Genomic DNA, 19,580 nt, shown 5'->3' on the forward strand with positions numbered 1-19,580 from the left:
AATAAGAGGACACACACACACACACACACACACACACACACACACACACACATACACACACACTATCTGACATAACTAAACCCCATAAGAAACAGACTCTCTGCAATTCAACAGATGTTAGAAGGGACTTTCGGTGTCCTCCCCAATTTCTCAGTCAAAGCAGGAAGTTTTCTACAGTAACCTGGGTGGGTGGTCATTCTTCCCTTTCTTAAGTATTTGCATTAACAGTAATCTCAATACTTCTCGTGGCAACTCATTCTATTGTTGGTAGCTCAAGGAGCATTCAGCCACACCTCTGGGCTCCTGCTTTTCAGTAAGCCCTAGGAATAACAGTGATGGGAGAAATCAACTCTTTATCATTGACATACAACTAACTGCAGCTCAGTTTAGATCCTGGGTGCCCAAATCCAGCAGCAATCCTTCCCTCTACTCTCTTATTGTTCTGCAGTACTGCCAACATCACCACCATTGACTCCCAACAGACTGGTGGGACTAGTTCTAGATGAATAGCTGCATCTTAAGTATTGCTGCTGCCTTCCTTATTACTCCTGTTCCCCTGAGGGCCACAGTTCTTTCTGTGCCAATTAGAGGTGTTTTGCTTTCCCCATAATAATTCTTTACCCCACAAGAGATACCTTTTTGTTTTCTCCTTTGGAACTCTCTGTAGGAATTTATTATCCCATGTTCCCAAGGAGAGGACTAGAAGTCTTCTGGTGAAGGTAACATCATAGGCTGGATGATCAGTTTCTTTTACTTATAACAAAATTGTGTATCTAGACAAGGACATGGTCCTTAATCTCCATACCCTGAGTGGCCTACATTTGCCTTCTCGAGGCTTCTTAGTTTTCTCAGATCTTTTAGTTAAAATTACTCAGTAAGCCCAGCTATTCCTGGCTCCTTCAGATGGTCTTACTCTACACATGCAGTTTGAAGAAATAAAAATCCTAGCTGTAACTGCTAGCCCATCAGAGCGATTTGTCCAGATTCCCCTATTCTGACCTTGATATCTTCCTGACTCTTCAACTGTCCTCTGATTCTCTTGCTTAGAAGATTATTTGTTGTTTTTCTCTAACACTGTCCTCAGGTAAGAGCCTGAGATTCACCTAACTGTATACCAGAGCAGAATGGAAGGCAAGCTCTCTTCCCCTGGCCCTATTTTGAGGATCCTGATATCCAGATTAAACCCTCTTGCCATTTGCCTAGGTAAGAAGAAGTCTAATCTGCAACCCAGAGTTCCCTTCCTTATTTCTCTACTATGAATAAAAACACAGATTAGGCCCAATGCAGACTTTTTCCACTAAGATAAAGACAAACCCATCACCTAGTAATATCCATTGGTCTTAGGTCTGCCTCATGGAACAGCACAGACATGCCATTCCTCATTCCTCAAGTATTAATTTGGCAAAGGACAAGAGCCAGGGCAAATTCAGCCAAGCCTAAGGTGATTCATGGTTGCCATAATGAGTTGTTCAATAGCGTTTCGTCATACACTATAGTCCTCCAATGGAATTAAAGAAAATATGAAAGAGTGTGAAATGGTTTTGCATTGGATGGAGGTATATTTCCACCTGTGTGTCAGTGGGCACGTCTTGGGCACACACATTTACTACTGACTGAATTTCCACCTGTTCTACCCACCCCCCCTTTACCTTTGCAATAAAAAGAGGTCTGGGCGATGGGCTATAAGTGTAAATGATGCATATCACTTCTGGACCAAAGCATCCAAAAGCTTGTGTGGAAACTGCCTGGTTTCTGAGTCCCTGCTGGAGTGCAGCTTTTCCAGTCACCCAACTTGTATGGGAGTTTATAAGAGCAGAAAACAACATCTTTGTTCTATTACATCACTGAAATTTCAGGCCTAATTTGTTGGCTCAGCACAGCCTAGCTCACCATGACTGGGACAATATCTTTGTCTCAGTGTTTAATAAAAATGACCACTTGGCTTGTGTCATTGTAGTTGAGTTCTTTGGGGCCCACTGGACCCTGGTTAGCTAGGAATGTTGGACCCTTTTCAGAGAAAAGTCTTCTCTGAAAAAGGAAAGAAAGGGGCTTAGATAGAACTGTTTAGTAATCAGGGTCCTGATTGCAGATGTCTCCTTTTCTGGCAGTGGCCTTGCCATATACTCTGGTTCATTTCTGGGCTGCTGGGACCAAATGCAAGCTTAGGAGAGAAACTTCATATAGTTAATGCCTCGGCATACTGAACAGATGCTGCTGAAAGTAATGAGAATGCTACAAACCTGAGATGGGATCTGGAATTGAAAATTTAACGGACATGTATTCTCTGTGGAACCTTCATGGATGCAGCCAGGCTTCGGGTCTCAAGCCCTATTTTGTTGCCTATCAGAAACTACTCTTACATGAGAGCTAGAAACTACTGAATTTTCTACTCAGGGCTATTGATATTATCTGATAGCTTTCTTCCCCCTTCTCTCCTCTCCTCAGGAAGATTTATCAGGCAATCTTTCTGGAGCTGCCATTAACAAGCCATGGATTGCCTCTCTAGGGAGGGAAAGAAAACTAACACTTATTTAGTGCCTAATACAAGCCACAAAATGTGCTAGTCAGTTTTTGCATGTTCTCTCATTCCTAACAGGAAGTATAGCAAGAGCCAGATATTGAAACTGAGCAGGACCCTGCAGGGCCTTCCCAGGGACAGCCTCCATTTCTGTGTCCCCCGTCTCTAGTTTGCAGAAAAGTTTTAGCCTCCTGGGCTCTCCCCAAGTTCCAAAGAGCAAATTTATTCAGAGAAGTGAAAAATGCAGAAATGAAGGAAAATAGTCAAGCAAGATAAAATAATAATAGTTTAGCCATAAAACAAAGTCAAGGGCCTTTAGTTCCTCCTCAAGGGCTACAGATACTATCCTGAGCCATATCCTTGAGTTATTTTCCAGATGCTAAAACCCCCACCAGGTAGAAGAAGTTAACTGCATGGTGACCACCAGCATGTAGACCCCAGACTGCTTGGAACCAGAAGGTTGATGATTGAGATTCCTGAAACATCACCCTGTTACCTCACCATCAACCAAACAGAGAATTGTGCATGAACTGATAACACACCCTGTGACCCTCCCCCTCACATTGCCTTACTGTCTTTAAAAACACTTCCCTGAAAGCCGTCAGGGAGTTCAGATCTCTTGAGCATTAGATGCCCATACTCCTTGCTTGGTGCCTTGCAATAAATGCTGTACTTTCCTTCAGTACAACCAGGTGTCAGTAGATTGGCTGTGCTGGACATTGGGTGAGCAGACCCAAGTTTGGTTCAGTAACCATATCACAGATTAGAAGAAACAAAGGACTTTGGCATCTTAGAAACTTTGGTTCAGAATCCCAGCTCTGAATTGCTAGCTGTGTGACCCAGAGCTAATTTAACTGAATCTCTTCCCATGACTCTCCTAGCAGCTAATAATACCTCCCAGGACACTGTTGGGCGGATGACACACTGTGTAGAATTGTGTGGTACTGTCTCTGGAACATACTAGGCACTCAGTAGTCTTCCCAGACAGCCTTTGAGAAATTCCATTTTACAGATGAATTTATGACCTAGAGATATTAAATATCTTACCCTAGGTCACCTAATGCAGAGGTAGACATTAAACTTTGGTCAGACTCTTTCCAATTTAAATACCATTAGAATGGCAGAGTTGAATAGATATGACATAGACCATGTACAGTGCAAAGCCTAAAATATTTACTATACAGCCCTTTAAAGAAATAGTTTGCCATATCTTGATTTGAAAGTAAGAATATGGCATCTTTGCATATTGAAGAACTCTGAAACACAGGAAGCATCCATCAAGGATTCCATACGAGTAAAATAAGTTTACTTTGTGGTAGAGAGGTTAAATTTGGTTTGAGGTGGAGAGAAAATCTATTATTTTTAATTTGCCTTTGATATTAAGAGTGAAAAACATAAAGCTATTCTACAAATGTTGCAATTAATAGACATGTAGTTCAACTCTCTATCATTTCTGGGTAGGCTAGAGAGAGAAGGAACTGTATCTTATGGACTGACTGTTTTTCTCTGTGGGAAAATGGTAATAAGAGTGTCACTTGACAGCCTGATAAGCTGTAGCAGTCCAACTGTGATCCCTAGGGAGGGGTACCCCATCAACCCCAGGAGGCCCAAAAGACTGTGTTTGCTTGATCGTCAAAGACTGAAACATTCTTAGAGGACACATTGTGCCTTACTCAATATTGAAGGAGGTAATAAATTCCAGGATCTTCAAATTCTTTCTGGGTAACCACAAACAATTTGGTGCCTTACTATTAAAAGCAGAGCATTCTATTTCGATTAAATCAAAATGTTTTACACAGCATCTCGTGGAGTCTTTTACTTCCTCTGTCTTTAATGTTTGCTTAATAAAATCACACATTCAATTATTTAAAAGAGCCAAGAACCAATAGGGGATTTGGTGACCTGGTGCTTAAAGCTTAGAAATCCAATTTGCCTTTCCTTTATTGCTAGCAGATCTGACCTAGGTTGAAGGTGATGAAAACTATTGGACTTTTAGAATCATTTTAAAGAGCTGAGAGACTTGGCTCACCAAGTCTCATCTATACCTGAATAGAATGAATTTCATTATTGATGTTATCACAATTGACATTTCCCCAGGTTTTCATTTCTTCTATCTTCAGATTCATTACCTTATTTCAAATTGTTAATGTACTAGTGTACTGAGTTCTGGCAATTTCCACTGTGATTTTTGTCTATATAAGACTTTTCAGACATGCTGTGCATTAACCCATTACCAGCTGTTAAACTAGCCTGGAAGGACAGTCAGTGAGACTTGTCAGTATTTGCACCTTTTTTAGACATGTCTAGCTTTCCTAAAACGATCACATGCATTTCACTTAAAGAAAATGGGTGCATAATTATTGAAGACACCTACTTTTTCCAAGCAAAGACTGAAGAATATGAAGCTGAAAATTTTTTCCCATAATTGAACTTGTATTCAATACTTAAAATGAACGTAACCTTTTCTTCACAGAAGCAGTATGTTGATTATGTGTAAGTTTACCTCAATTTTAATTTTATCGCAAAGCAATATTTCCTTTTAAACTTTCCAGAAACATATAAATGTAATGTTTTAAATATCAACTTGACTTTTTCTAAGTTGACTTTTTTTTTTTCTTTTGAACAGAGAAAGATTTATTGCAGGGTCATGCAAGGAGTTGGGTGGCTCATGCTCCCCCCAAAAACCTGAACTCCCCAAAGGGTTTCAGCAAAGCATTTTTAAAGGTCAGGAAAGGGAGGGGAGGTCACAGGGTATGTGATCAGCTCATGCACAATTCTCTGATTGGTTGATGCTGAGGTAACAGGGCGGTTAACTTTATCAATCCTTAGGCGCCAGTAGGTCTGGGGGTTACGTGCTCATGATCATCAAGTAGTTAATTTCTTGTATTTGGTTTTTAGCATCTGAAAAACTCAAGAAATGTGCATGAGATACTATTATCTGGGTACTTTGGAGAGGAGCTAAAGCAGAGGATATGGGGCAGAGGTCTGTCCCTGGCAGGCCCCATAAGGTCCTGCTGGATTAAAATTCCCTCCTTTTCTTTGATACTGCTCAATCTTGAGGAGAACAGGTGTTGGACAAGAAAAGGATAAAGAGGTTAATCATAAGCTTGATAGAGGAACTCACAGGGTCCTGCTCAGTTTCACCAGCAGACACTGCTTTGAGAATTCCTGGTAGTATCCAAGTGTGACACAGCTCGGAAGATTCAAGTTCTTGGCAGTACAGGAACGTGTCTGAAATCACATCCACAATGGCCACTGAGTTTTACCTTGGATGTTTGAACCAGAGCTATTCCATTTTGCCTTTCAATAAGTTGACACTTTTATTAAATAATTTCCTCTGGTATTAAGGAAGTTTGTTTCACCTAGATTCATTCCATCATAAGTAATGGTTCAACTAAACTCTATCCCAGGAATGCAGTTGATGGAAAATGATAGTCACATGGTATGTGATTAAAACAAAATGCTGTATAGTAATTTTGTTCCTTACAGTTATTAGTATATTCAATTATCATGGAGTGCTACTAACAGCTCTTAAACTAATCAGGCTGAATTTTAGTAGGCATATTAGATAGGGAAATTGCACTATTTACAAAGTTATGGAGATAGCAGGATGCTGGCTCAGGAAAAATGATTTACAAAGTAATTATACTCCTTACTAGCCGCATGGCCATCACATTTCTTAGTCAGTTAGAAAATTTTTTCATAATCCTAAGTCCAAATTACTTATGATCTCACATGCCAGAACTCTGTATTTATGCCCAGTGCTTCAGCCAAATGAAACACATTTCAATTCTTTGAAGCAAGTATTTTTTAAATTATTATTCAACGCTACCTCTCTATTAGCTGTTATTAACACATTCTTTTACAATTCTTTTAGTAGTTACTCTCCACTAGTGGTTCTCAAATTGTGGTTCCCAGACCAGCAGCATCAGCTGCATGGGCATACCTAGGAACTTGTTAGAAATGCAAATTATCTGGTCCTCCTGGAGGTGGAGCCCAGAAATCTGCATTTTAAGCCCTTTGAGTGAGTCTAGTTTATGCTGAAGTTTGAGAACCACTACCTTATATCATACTTTTTGCTTCCTCTCTTTATTTTATCCTATATGCTCCATATTTCCTCCTTTTTGCCTCGTAAAAAACACAAACAAAAAACTATTTTTCTTGTCCCATCTAAAATGCCTTTCTTGGTTTCTCCCTTCTCTGAATTCCCTTAGAATTAAAAATATAAAAACCATTATAAGGCATATATCTATTAAACTTTGCTTTATAGTTAATTTGTAACATCTATTATCTTCACTCCAATGATACAAACTCCCAGAAGCCAGGCACTGTGTCCTTATATTCAACCAGCATGTAGCCCAGTATTTGGTCCTCTATCAGTAATTGACTGCCTGCCAGATCTTGTCTCTAACACACACCCTCTACTACCACAGACTCATTTTTGCCCCTGAAACTTTCTACCTCTCTGCAATATTTATTCCTCCCTCTATGCTGTATAATTCTTATTAGGCTCCTATTCAATTTAACCTCCTCTTAACATCTCCTCAATTAAAATTTGTATGGATTTCTGCTTCTAGCTATAATGGGCTACCTTACAGGCTGCAACCCAACCCATCAAAAACAACTGAAAAAGCTAGAGTGATTAAAATAATTGATTTTAAGGTATCAGAGAGCTACCAAGGCATGTAGACTGAGGGGTTAAGATCTCAGAAAAAGGAAACATTGTGTTGAGTGAACTTGATACACTACACTGTTTTTTTTCTGGAGACATTCACTGATTCCTAAGAATCATGAATGAAGAGGGTGAGACGCTGAGATGTAAGCTGCTGCTAAGAAGCTAATACATTCCGCAGAGCTTTTGACAGTCTCATGGGCCTACAGAGATAAAAAACTGAAGGTCAAGGCTGCCACCGTGATTCACTCTGATGAATCAAGATCTTTACCTCTTACTATACATCTTGCTATGCATCGTGGACTGAATTCTATCCCCTCAAAATTCATATGTCGAAGCCTTAGCCTCCATGTGACTATATTTGGAGATAGGACCTTTAAGGAGGTAATTAAGGTTAAAAAAAGTCATAAGAGAAGGACCTTAATTCGATAGGATTAGTGTCTTTATAAAATGAGGAAGAGCCATATGTGAGCCATATTTTTCCAAGTGGGACCCTGGCTGATAATTTATTAAGCACTTATTCCTTTTCAGACACTGTGTTAAGAGCTTCATATTCATCACATAATTTAAACCTGAGAAAAGAAGTCTGTGAGGTAGATTTTATTATTATCAGTCACTTTTTACAAATGAGGCAGCCAGTGCTCAAGTTTGACAGAGTTTGCACAGCTAAAAAGTAGCAGACCTGGGACTGAATCTCTACTGATTACAGAGCCCACAGAGCTGAAGATCTTAACCCTAATTCTCAACAATTTTTATCATCTTATGGTTTTCTTGATAATATATTATTGAATTAGTACTTAGCATTAAAGAAGCTTTCTTATTTATGATTTAATTTAATCAGTCCCAAGCCAAGACTCTGGCCAAGAGGGCTGCTGGAGATACACAGATTCTACATTCCATGTTTAACTGGCCGTCTGAAAAGATAAACCGGTAGCAAGCTTCAAACAGGTCCTAGCTTCTTCCTTTAGCCCTAAGGCAGGGAGCGCTATGGATTGCAATAAAAGTCCTCCTGTTGGTCTATGGAATACATTTTATGTTGCCAGTTTCCTGTTGTGGGCACAAATGCTCCTAGTTGACTCTCTCACATTCAAAGAATGCATATTTTAGGAAAATTTGTTTAAAGATAAAGATACAAATATCTAATCCTATTTGTTTTTTTCAGTCTAAAGAAGATGCCTTTAAAAAACAGCTGACTTTCTCTTGAGATAAGAGCTCAGGGTGTGTGTGTGTGTGTGTGTGTGTGTGTGTGTGTTTATGTATATGTATTTAAATCCCTTGTCTTTGATGATATCCTCCTATCAGATCCTCTTTTTCTGTGTTTTGGCTAGAGTTGGGGGAGAAGGGTGAGAAAAACATCTGATTTGAGCTGTCATTTGCAGGGATGACATTGTCCTATCCAACAGCAGGAAAATCAGCTCTTTGTCATGTGTACACACCTGTAGCCAATGGGGAAGATATTTTTGGTGAGTTAAAGTCCTGAAATGCATGAGTTCAATCGCCATTGATTGCTATGATAACAGTGCTCTAGCTCTCATGTGTCGCAGAAGCAAATGAGTGTCAATTGTGGGTTCTAAGAAAGACAGTAAGATTCTGCTTTAGTCTCTCCTAAGGAGGACTGTTCTTTCTAGGACTTATTAAACATAGCATATATGTATATATTTCTACTGGGCTTATATTTTTCCAGTGGAACTTGTCAGTTCTGCCAAACATTAAGTCCAATATTCTGTCTGTCTGCCAGCTGATCAGTCAGGCAAAAGATGAAGGTAGTTCAGTGTTCCCTGCCTGATGCGGGAGGCTCGGTCCCTATCTGGATGAAGCATACTAAATATGGTTGGACAGAGCTGAACAGAGGCTATTAAAGAATCTGGGTCACTGGGTCCCCATATGTGTAGAACAAACACTGACATTCTATAGGCTATACTGGGATAGCCCATACTTGAAATCTCTTACTGTTAACATTTCTCCCATTTCCAAAAAAAAAAATCAAAAGTCACAAAGATCTTTTCATTAGCTTAAGCTTTTCTTCCATGCATTAAAAAAAAAAAAAACATGAATACCTATACCTCCTGTCTGCTAACAAGTGCTCACTAAAGACAAAACAAACCAGTAACCATATGTTTAATGGAAAAAGCTATAAATGGCTAATTTTATTTGAAAGATTATTTGTGAATATACATTATGATGGTTACCTTTTTCTATGTATTAGCTATATCTTCCGGGGTCTGGTTCAGAAGGTTTCCTGCTAGGCCTATCAACTGGATTAAGGGAGTCCTGAGGAAGGCAATTACTCCACTCCAGGGTAGAGTAATCCAGACCTCTTCCATAGATGAGGTATCTCTGGAACTAGATCTGAAAGGATTGATAAGATTTTTGACAACTAGAGAGGAGGGGGGACCAGCAGGAGTCAAGGATGGAAGGTAAGACTATGCATGTCATATGTGGAGGTCTGCTCAGGCTAAAATGACTGGAATGGAAGACTCATTGGAAGTGGTGAGAGAAAAGACTAAAGTGTTTGCTTAATTGTTATGTGAGATATCTTTACTTGATTTGGAATCTTGTTCCTGCTATGGAGTTTAGCTATCTGCCTCCTGACATTAAAGCCTATTAAGCTTTTAAATACCTTTGGTGCACAGCTTTGGCTAAGAGGCCAAAACTCAAATGCTCTTCATTAATGCAAGAGCCAGATGTCATCCAGTGTGTTGGCACTGACAGTCCTCTGAGCTCTGGGACCATGTTCCCTGTTGTCTGAGCCTGGGATAAACTTCAGCCAATATTGCCAACATACTTGGCCAACTGTGCTTTCAGAATGACGGAAGTCTGGGGAAAAAGTCTAGAGATGGTGCCTTCTGTCCTTCAGCATCTCAGGGGCTCTCAGAAATTCTCGACCTATCACAAACCATTCTCTCCATTTGCTCATCAGTGGAAACAAATAACCAACTCTAATTTCTCCTTTGAGATTGTTGCAATCTACATCTGTTTGCTTGCTTATTTCTGCCCAGCGGACCATTAATGGATTTGAGTTTCCTTCTAACCTGTCATGATATGAGAGGTTATAAAGCTCTGAGCCTTTCAACAGCAGGGACTTCGTGGCAAGAGATGTGTTGGTGAGAAAGTTGGAGGAACCAACAGATACACTGACATACTCTTTAATGGCATGGATATAATCCAAATTTGCTGTTCACTGCAATAGTGAACCAGATTATCAGTGTTTTGTATGCAATAAGAATGGAAAAATCTCCTAATAAGATGTGGATAAAAGCAAGGCCTCTTTTCTTTCTTTTTATGAAAATTTAGTCTTCGTATATGTGCCTTCTCTTTTTTCAAAGCGTGGAAGGCTCCTTGAAGGCTGAGTGACATTTTCCGTCTCTTTGCTCCAAAAGCCATGTTCTAATTTCTGCCACAGCATTACACTGCACTGACATATCTATTTACTTGCCTGCCTGCCCCACTGGGAAATGAACATCATTTATTGATATTTGTGTTGCCCTTGGAATAAAATTGAATGTTGTAGAATCGTAAGGCCTGCCTGATGAGATCCCTGCTATGTCTACAACCCCATCTCAGCACTTTCTCATTTGTGCGGTACATTAAGTTACACTGGCCTTATTCAAGATCCTTGAACTTTTTAAATGTATTATTTTTTGTCTCTTGAATTTCTATCCTATTTATCAAAATTATATGCTCTGAAGATCTACCTTGATAAGCACAGAATACAGATATAAGTATGGCAATGATGATGACAACGAATGATGATGATGAAGAGGAATTATATTAGGTATTTCATTGGATTTCCTCATTTATTCCTTATATCAGTGTTATAATGTAGACGTTAAAATATTATTATCCGTAATTTATAGATGAGGAAACTGAAGCAAAAAGAAGAAGAGCTAAGTGCTATAGGAACACAGTGTCAAAGTTGTGCGTCAAACTTAAGACATCAGCTTCTAGAGACTTTGTTTTCAACCATTCTCCTCTACTGCCTCTTACATTATATGGGACTTTCTAGACTCTAGAAAATGTCCTGGCATAAGCAAGATTCTAATCTACTAGGAAGGGGCTTCCATCATATAGAAGTGAATCATAAACCTTTCTATCAATCCATCACATATAAATCTCCTGCATATGACTGAAGGTTGAGTCCAAACCAACTCATGTTTTCTATAAAGGGGGCCTGGATCTATGTGTGGGTGACTGTCTACAGAATCTCTCTCTGCCTTCCCAACTATAAGAACTTGCTCAGGGTATCTTGCTGATACCAATTGCTTCATTCTTAATTTGAACTAAAATTTTGTCTCTTTGTCTAGTCTCTCTTTTGATTAGGTACTTTTTCATTTTGAGGTTTTTTTTCCTAACGTCTTCTCATTCTGAAGATACAAGCTAAATAATATCCCATCCCTATAGCACACATATACACTCTTAATTCTGATTCCTAAAATCCCCATCTAAAAGTCTGAGTTTCCAGGTCCTTGCCTGCTCAGGTGGGAAATGCAGAGATTAACAATTGCATATATTTTTAATTTTCAATAGAGTTGACCTACTAAGTTTTAGAGCATGTTCACATTTGAGCTCAAAAAGGACTGGCATTAAAATTGACAGATTTCTGCACTGGTTTCCTCCATCCCCAGGTAAGAGAGTTAGCGCTGTGACATATCTCACATCAGTCTATGAAAAAGGAGGCAGGATTGAATTGTGATTTAAAGCACATGCTTTGCAATAGAACAGATCTGGGGTTTGAAGACAAGCTTTGCCGCTTGCTAACTTCATGTCCTCGGGAAGCTATTTAACTTCATTAAATCTATGTTCACTAATCTAAAAAAATAGCAATAATACTAGTACCAACCTCAGAAAATTATCATGAAGTTAAATGAGATGATGTCCAGGAAGTATTTATAATAGTGTCTGAAACCCTTAAAAATGAGTAATATACATTATTACATGGGGTTCTATTTTAAAAGAGTAAGGCCATCAAAAATTTTGGTCCAGAAGGGCTAATGTTGCCTCTTTTCCTTTGCTGTTTTGAGCACTGTTCTTGCCTATAAACAACAACTATGTGAGCCAGTGGTCCATTTAGAATCAGAATTAACTAGATGAAGAGTTTGGATTTTTAAATAGAGCACTTGATCTTCTGTGCTCTGATGACAGCCCAAGTCACTGTTATTGTGTATTATATTTTGATAATAAAGAGTAAGAGCACCCAGCTGCTCCTATGATGGAGGGAATTGCCTCAGCTTCAAAGGTTCAGAAAGTTAATTTTATTAGCTCATGCTGAGTGACTAAAGGTATTCATCAGTTTATCTCAGGGAAATAATGTGTGCCATTCCAACTAACATGGCACAGAGGTAAACCAAAGCTCTCTTCTAAAATGCAGATATGATCGTGTCATTTCCTTCCTTGGCACCCATCAATGGCTCCCCATGGGTTTCAGGAAAAGGCTCAAACTGAATATAAGCCTAGAAGCCTCTCTTGTGCTACCTTCCATGAATCTTGCCTCCCTCATCTCTTTCCACTTTCCCTTTGTAAATGATCCTCCAAGCATATTAAACTTTGACATTTTATAAAATTTATCAGACTTTCAGTAGACTCTGGGTCTTTCCAGATGGTATTCCTTCATCCCAGAGCACTCTACTCCCTGCTTCTGTTCTCCAGAATCACTCCTACTTACGCCATGGACCCATATGAAGTGTAATTTTCTCTGGGAAGCCATCGCCAACCCCCTAGTTCTGGTTTAGGTCCCCTTGTACCCTGCACCCATCCCATTTGTCTGGCACTGACTGTTCATTTTCTTGTTTTTTCCAGTTGACTGTAAGTTTAGTGAGGGTAGGAACCCTGTCTATCATGTTCACCATTATATTTTCAGAACCCCAAATTTACATGAAAATTATTTACCACTGAATAAGTAGGAATGAATAAGCTTGTACAATGGGAGAAATCTGCGTCAATCAGACCCTGATGTCTGCAAGTGGTACCTTGCTTACACCCTTTCCAACTCCCTCACTCCCAACCTGGGTGGGCTTACTCAACAGGCAGTTCCCAGGAGACAATTGCTTGCTTGCAGAATGGGATTTAATAGTGGTATCTATGAAGTTTTATAAACCTGATTATTTGCCCTTCTGTACTCTAGGTATTTGAGCCAAAATCTGGGCTTGACCAGTTTAGAATCCCAGTTTTCTTTTATTTAATTTATTTTGTTGAAGTATAGTTAATTTAAAATGTTGTGTTAAGAATCCCATTTTTCTTAGTTATACATTGCAAGGGTCTTTATAAATATTTTTTCATCAGACTGTGAAGTCTGTCTATTCCTTCTTTACCAGCTGTGATCCGGCTCACCTTTTCAGATACCGAGTCATACCTCAGTGAGTAGGTGGGACTCAAGCTCTTCAAAAACAGTCCTGAACCCACAAGGCTATCTTTTGAATTTATGTTAAACAACTCTGTAATTCCTCAATAAGTACCAGTTTCTAGCTACTTTAAAAAAAAAAAAAAAAACTGTTGTTGCTAATTGATGATTTCATGAGTTCTTTCTTCACTTGGCGTGTTTCTTTGGATACCTAGTAAGTTATCTTGCCTTTGGTCCTCAATCCAGCCTTTGACTCTGGGACTGGACTTAAAATTAAATCACTGCATCTGTCCTCATATTCTCTTTGGTCTTACGTCATTGCCTTTATCCATTCTATTTTGGTACATCCACATGTGCGTCCCACTATTAAAATTCAGTCTAAGAAAATGGCCTTCCCAGATAAAAAGAAACTCTCTCCAGTAATGGATAAAGCATGAGCATGGCAACTTTATTAGAATTTCTAAACAAGATTTTATTTCATTCATATTTTAGGCAGGCTCATTCTCAATGGGTATTGTTATCTCCATAATGAGAAGATCAAGAGCATAGGCCTTGAAAGCAGGCAGGCCTATAATATTATCTATATGACTATGGGGAAATTACTCCTTCTCTCTAAGCCTCAGTATCTCCAAATATAAAATAAAACTGATAATAATAGTACCTATCACATAAGATTGCCATGCTTATAAATGTGGTCGAGTGTATAGACCTCTTATCTCGATACCTGGCACAGATGAAATAAATAGTATCGGTATTACTATTTTTACTGTTATCAGTAGTCAGCTATCTCCAAGTACTACAGTGAGATGACACAGTCTCTTACTTGTAGTTCCTAGTTTGGCAGTAGGTCCTGAAAACTAATTTGGGTGATAAAAATATCAGTAATATTAGAGCTGACACAGCAGTTATAATGAATAAGGAACTGCTGTATGGGAATTGATTGGTTGCTCAAGGCCAAAGAAAACATGGCTTCTACAGTGACACCTGGAGACCCAGGGAAAATCTTGGAATTCAACAATAGTGACCTTTCTCATACTTGGGTCCAAAGCCTGCCCCATGGAATGCCCTGCTGTTATGAGATGACATTGAGAAAAATATAACACTTTGGCATTTCCATTTTGAAATCAAAGGACCAGATGTCATCCTAAGTGATTTGTGCTTATTTGTGTGTGTATGTCCCTGAATACAGGACATGTACTATTGATTTTCAACAGGCAGTTACACAACAGCTTCTGAAGACTGACCTTAAATTATCTGGGTTGCACATAAAAAGTTCCTTGGACTTTTAATCAGAACATGACTCTATCCAAGGACAGAGAAGAGGGGGATGAGGTGGATGTGAGAACAACTTCAAAGCTCCGTGGATAGTTAATAGCTTTCTTACACATTTCCTTCTTAATAAGGCGGATAGGAGGAGAGGCTTCTAATTAGCTGGAACTGTGGAATGGCATAGCTGTAGAGGACCTTGACTCTTAGTTGATCCAACCCCTCATTTTACAGAGGAGAAATCTTGGGCTCAGAAAGATGGGTCACTGGCTTAGGTTCATGTGATAGACAGAAGCCAGATCTGCAAATTAGCTCTTCAGACTTTAGGTTTGTAGGTATCAATTTAAAATCATATTACTTATTACAATATACTACTTCTGGTAAGTCTTTAAAGTACAGTACCACTGGAATATACTAATGTAACTCTATCCGTCAGTAACTTTTATAGGACAGTGGTTAAAAGCATAGGCAGTGGGTATCAAGCAAACCTGGTTTCCAGTCTTTGGTCTAGCATTTGCTAGCTATGTGGCCTTGGACAACTTAATCCCACTCAGCTTAATTTTCTTCATCTGTAATGAGGATAATCATAGTTAGCATCTCTTTTTATTTTTGTGACTGTTAAATGAGATAATGAAGATAAATAATACAGTCCCTAGAACAAACTAAATACTAATAAATAGTACCCAAGATTAATGGTTTTCAACCAGTGATCATTGTTACAAATATCAGAAAACTATCCAAACTTGTTTAAGCAAAAAAATAAATTTACTGAAAGATATTTTGTAGCTCACTGGATTCCTAGAAGGTTAAGGACTAGATTTTTGAGGCTATGCAGTAGGAATAATGTCCAAAATCATGTTCCAGAACTGATGCAGTGGTGACATTACTGTTTTAAACTGACCCTGAAATTTGCATAGCTAACTCCATGGATGCTGGACTCTGGAGGCTACTTCTAGTACCTCTGCACTGTTTCTTCTACGATATAGATGTACGTGCACCACTCTCAACAAAGCTCTTTCTGCATAGGGCCTGCTTTTTCACATCACTAGCTTTTTTTTTTTTTTAATTTTTATTGGAGTATAGTTGCTTTACAATGTTGTGTTAGTTTCTACTGTACAACAAAGTGGATCAGCTATACGTATAACATATATCCCCTTTTCTTTGGATTTCCTTCCCATTTAGGTCACCACAGAGCATTGAGTAGAGTTCCCTGTGCTAAACAGTAGGTTCTCATTAGTTATCTATTTTATACATAGTATCAATAGTGTATATATGTCAATCCCAATCTCCCAATTCATCCCGCCCTCCCTTTCCCCCTTGGTATCCATACGTTTATTTTCTACATCTGTGTCTCTATTTCTGCTTTGTAAATAAGATCATTGACATGGATGGACCTAGAGACTGTCATACAGAGTGAAGTCAGAAAGAGAAAAACAAATATCGTATATTAACGCATATATGTGGAATCTGAAAAAAATAGTATAAATGATCTTATTCACATCACTAGCTTTTAAAGATAAATTTAGCTTTTTTTTTTTATTGTGGTAAACTATACGTAACATAAAATTTACCATTTAAAATGTACCATACTGTGACATTAAGTCCATTCACACTACTGTGGATCACTAGCTTTTGATTCAAAGTCATTTAATATGGATGTATATTTTGTATGGAAGCTTCTATATCTGGCTTCTATAAAGGGACTCAGGGTCTCATAAGGTACTGAATTCCATAAACGTAGGAAGAGTGTTCACAGACTTAGTGTACCCAAATTAAAGAAAAAATATCTACTACAATCCACCCCTTTTTTGCCCGATATCAAATTACACACTTAGATGGTATTTAAATTTCAAACAAGAAGTACAACACATTTTCTGCCTATGATGCAATTATTCTGTAAACAAAATAAAGTGCTTATTTCTTCTCCCTTAAAAAGTAGGAGAGTATAATATTTATAGCAGATGTCTCATTAGGGAGTAGTTCAATTCCATGTTATAGCTAATCCAGTCTGTAGTGCAAGCACCTCTCCTATGACTCCTTTGACCTGATGGATCCAATGATATTCAAAATATCTTTAGAAAATCAAGTTGCCATATGGAGTCCAACCCAACATTTGATCAGGGTCCCTATAGCACTGTGGTTAAGAGTGAGGACCCTGGGCTTCCCTGGTGGCGCGGTGGTTGGGAGTCTGCCTGCCAATGCAGGGGACACGGGTTCGAGCCCTGGTCTGGGAAGATCCCACATGCCGCGGAGCGGCTGGGCCCGTGAGCCACAACTACTGAGCCTGCGCGTCTGGAGCCTGTGCTCCGCAACGGGAGAGGCCGCGATAGTGAGAGGCCCGCGCACCGCGATGAAGAGTGGCCCCCGCTTGCCGCAACTAGAGAAAGCCCTCGCACAGAAACGAAGACCCAACACAGCCATAAAAACAAATAAATAAATAAATTTAAAAAAAAAGAGTGAGGACCCTACAGCCAGAGCTGCCTGGGAAAAACTCCAGCTCCATCATATTCTTGCCTTCTGACCCTAAACAACCTACTAACCTCTCTGTGCCTCCTTATTTATTTTTTTTTTTTTTCACTTGTAACTACCTATCCCCTATCTTCTGTGAAAGATTAAATAAATTAACAATAATAATAATAATAATAATAAATAAAAGTGCTTGGAAAATGGCTTGGCATAAAATAAACCCTAACATGTAAGTATTTGCTGATATGTTACTACATCCATTCTGCCTCTAGTACCGTGATAAGCCCTTTAATATTCTTTAACTTATGGAGTAAATTGTAATATTAACCACTAAGGATATTATGTTATGGGAAATAAGTCAGACAGAGAAAGACAAATACCATATAATTTCACTCATATGTGGAATCTAAAGAAACAAAACAAATGAACAAACAAAACAAAACAAACATAGTCAAAGATATAGAGAACAAGCTAGTGGTTGCCAGAGGGAAAGAGGGTGGAGAGATGGATGAAATAGGAGAAAGGGATTAAGAGGTACAAACTTCTAGCTCTAAAGTAAATGTCACGGGGATGTAATATATATGGAGCAAATAGTCGATGATATTAAAACAACTTTGTATGGTGACAGATGGTAACTAGACTTACTGTGGTGATTATTTCATAAAGTATAAAAATATCAAACCATTATGTTGTACACCTGAAATTAATATAACATTGTATGTCAAGTATAACTTAATTTTTAAAAAATGTTTTCGAACTTGAAGAGGGAATGCCTTTGCTTTAACATGCCAGGTGTCTCCACCGTGATCTCTCTAGGGTCTTACTAAAGAGAACATCCTGATTTGTCCATTCACTTTGCTGGGTACACTCAGTTTCACCTCTGTATCCCCAGCACCAACGGGCTTACACAAACATTTTTGAATATTCAATAAATATTTTTTGAAGGAGACTCCTCAATGACTAAGATATAAGCATGTGAGTGTAGGGATTTCCTCTGTTTTATTCACTAATAAATACCCCCTGCCAAAATCAGCACCTGGTACATAATAGAGTCTCAACAAATATTTATCAAAAGAATAAATGAACCATACACAATAAATGAAACTTACATATAATTATAAAAATTATTGGATAATATACCAGTTCTAGATAGATGATATGAGTGAAAGCGAGTGTAGGTATTTGGGACATTTCTATTTCTAAATCATAAATAATGAATATTTCCAGGAAATATGATTTGGTTATAGTTGATTCAAAGCCTTTATGCTATGATTAAAAATTTACCCTAAATTCTAGCTCTAAATGTTGGATAATGTTTTCAGAAGGTAAATGACTAGAAAGATAGATATAGGATAGAATTCTATAGATGACCTTGATAGCTTCTTTGACAGTGAACACTCAAACTCCATTCCATTATTTAATATTGTGGGCAAACTGGGAGAAAAGAGGCCCTGATGTGATTTATGATCCATCTCTAAGGGAGTTAGCCCAGGCCCAATTGCTCTGTGAATGACTTTTGCTGATTTAGTCAGCTCTCATTTTTTTCGAATCTTAAATATTCCCATTTACATGAGTAAGTGAGAAAAAGTTATCAGTTATAACCTAATAGAAAAGAAATTCTTTCTGCCTTTTTTCAAGAAAATTTCAGTTTAAATTTTTATAGAGAGGATAAAAAATAAGTTTGGAAATCCTCTTTAGAAACAGTGAAATTAACTTTTGAGTTATCCAGAATTTCTGGATATACATAAGCATTTATATAATTTTCAAAAGAGACCATCTGGATTAAGGGGGTGTAACAGAGGAAACATTTAAATTTTACCTAGGATGCGTTACTCTTTTTTACATATTGTCTCTACTTGCCAAAGTGTTAGAGGTAACTGAGAATCTTACATATTCTTTCTCAGACTACCCAACCCCAAATCCAGGGTAAAAATTGGAATCATATTAGCACTAATCATTCAAGTTTAGTTAGTTCTTATTAATTCTAGTGCCAAATAACCAACCTTCTGTAATGTCTTCTCCAGTTAGAGATCCCAAGCTGTTTCTCACATATGTTTACAAATATAAAATACCTTAAAATATGGACTCCCTAGTTGCCCACAGGAGATGGGATGAAGCCTCTGTAAAAACTCCTCTGGTTGCTGAGTCATCTCTTCTTGTGGGTTCATTATATCCCTGTATCATATCCTAAAACCATGTATACTTAAGGTATTATATGTGTGAGCTTGATGGCTTACCTGCACTCAAATAAAACATATTTATATACATATTATAATACATAATCCTTTACTCTCTCTCACTATTCTGGTGATCAGGATATG

Source organism: Balaenoptera borealis (assembly GCF_965194805.1).
Source record: "Balaenoptera borealis genome assembly, chromosome: 11".
Lineage (NCBI taxonomy): Eukaryota > Metazoa > Chordata > Mammalia > Artiodactyla > Balaenopteridae > Balaenoptera > Balaenoptera borealis.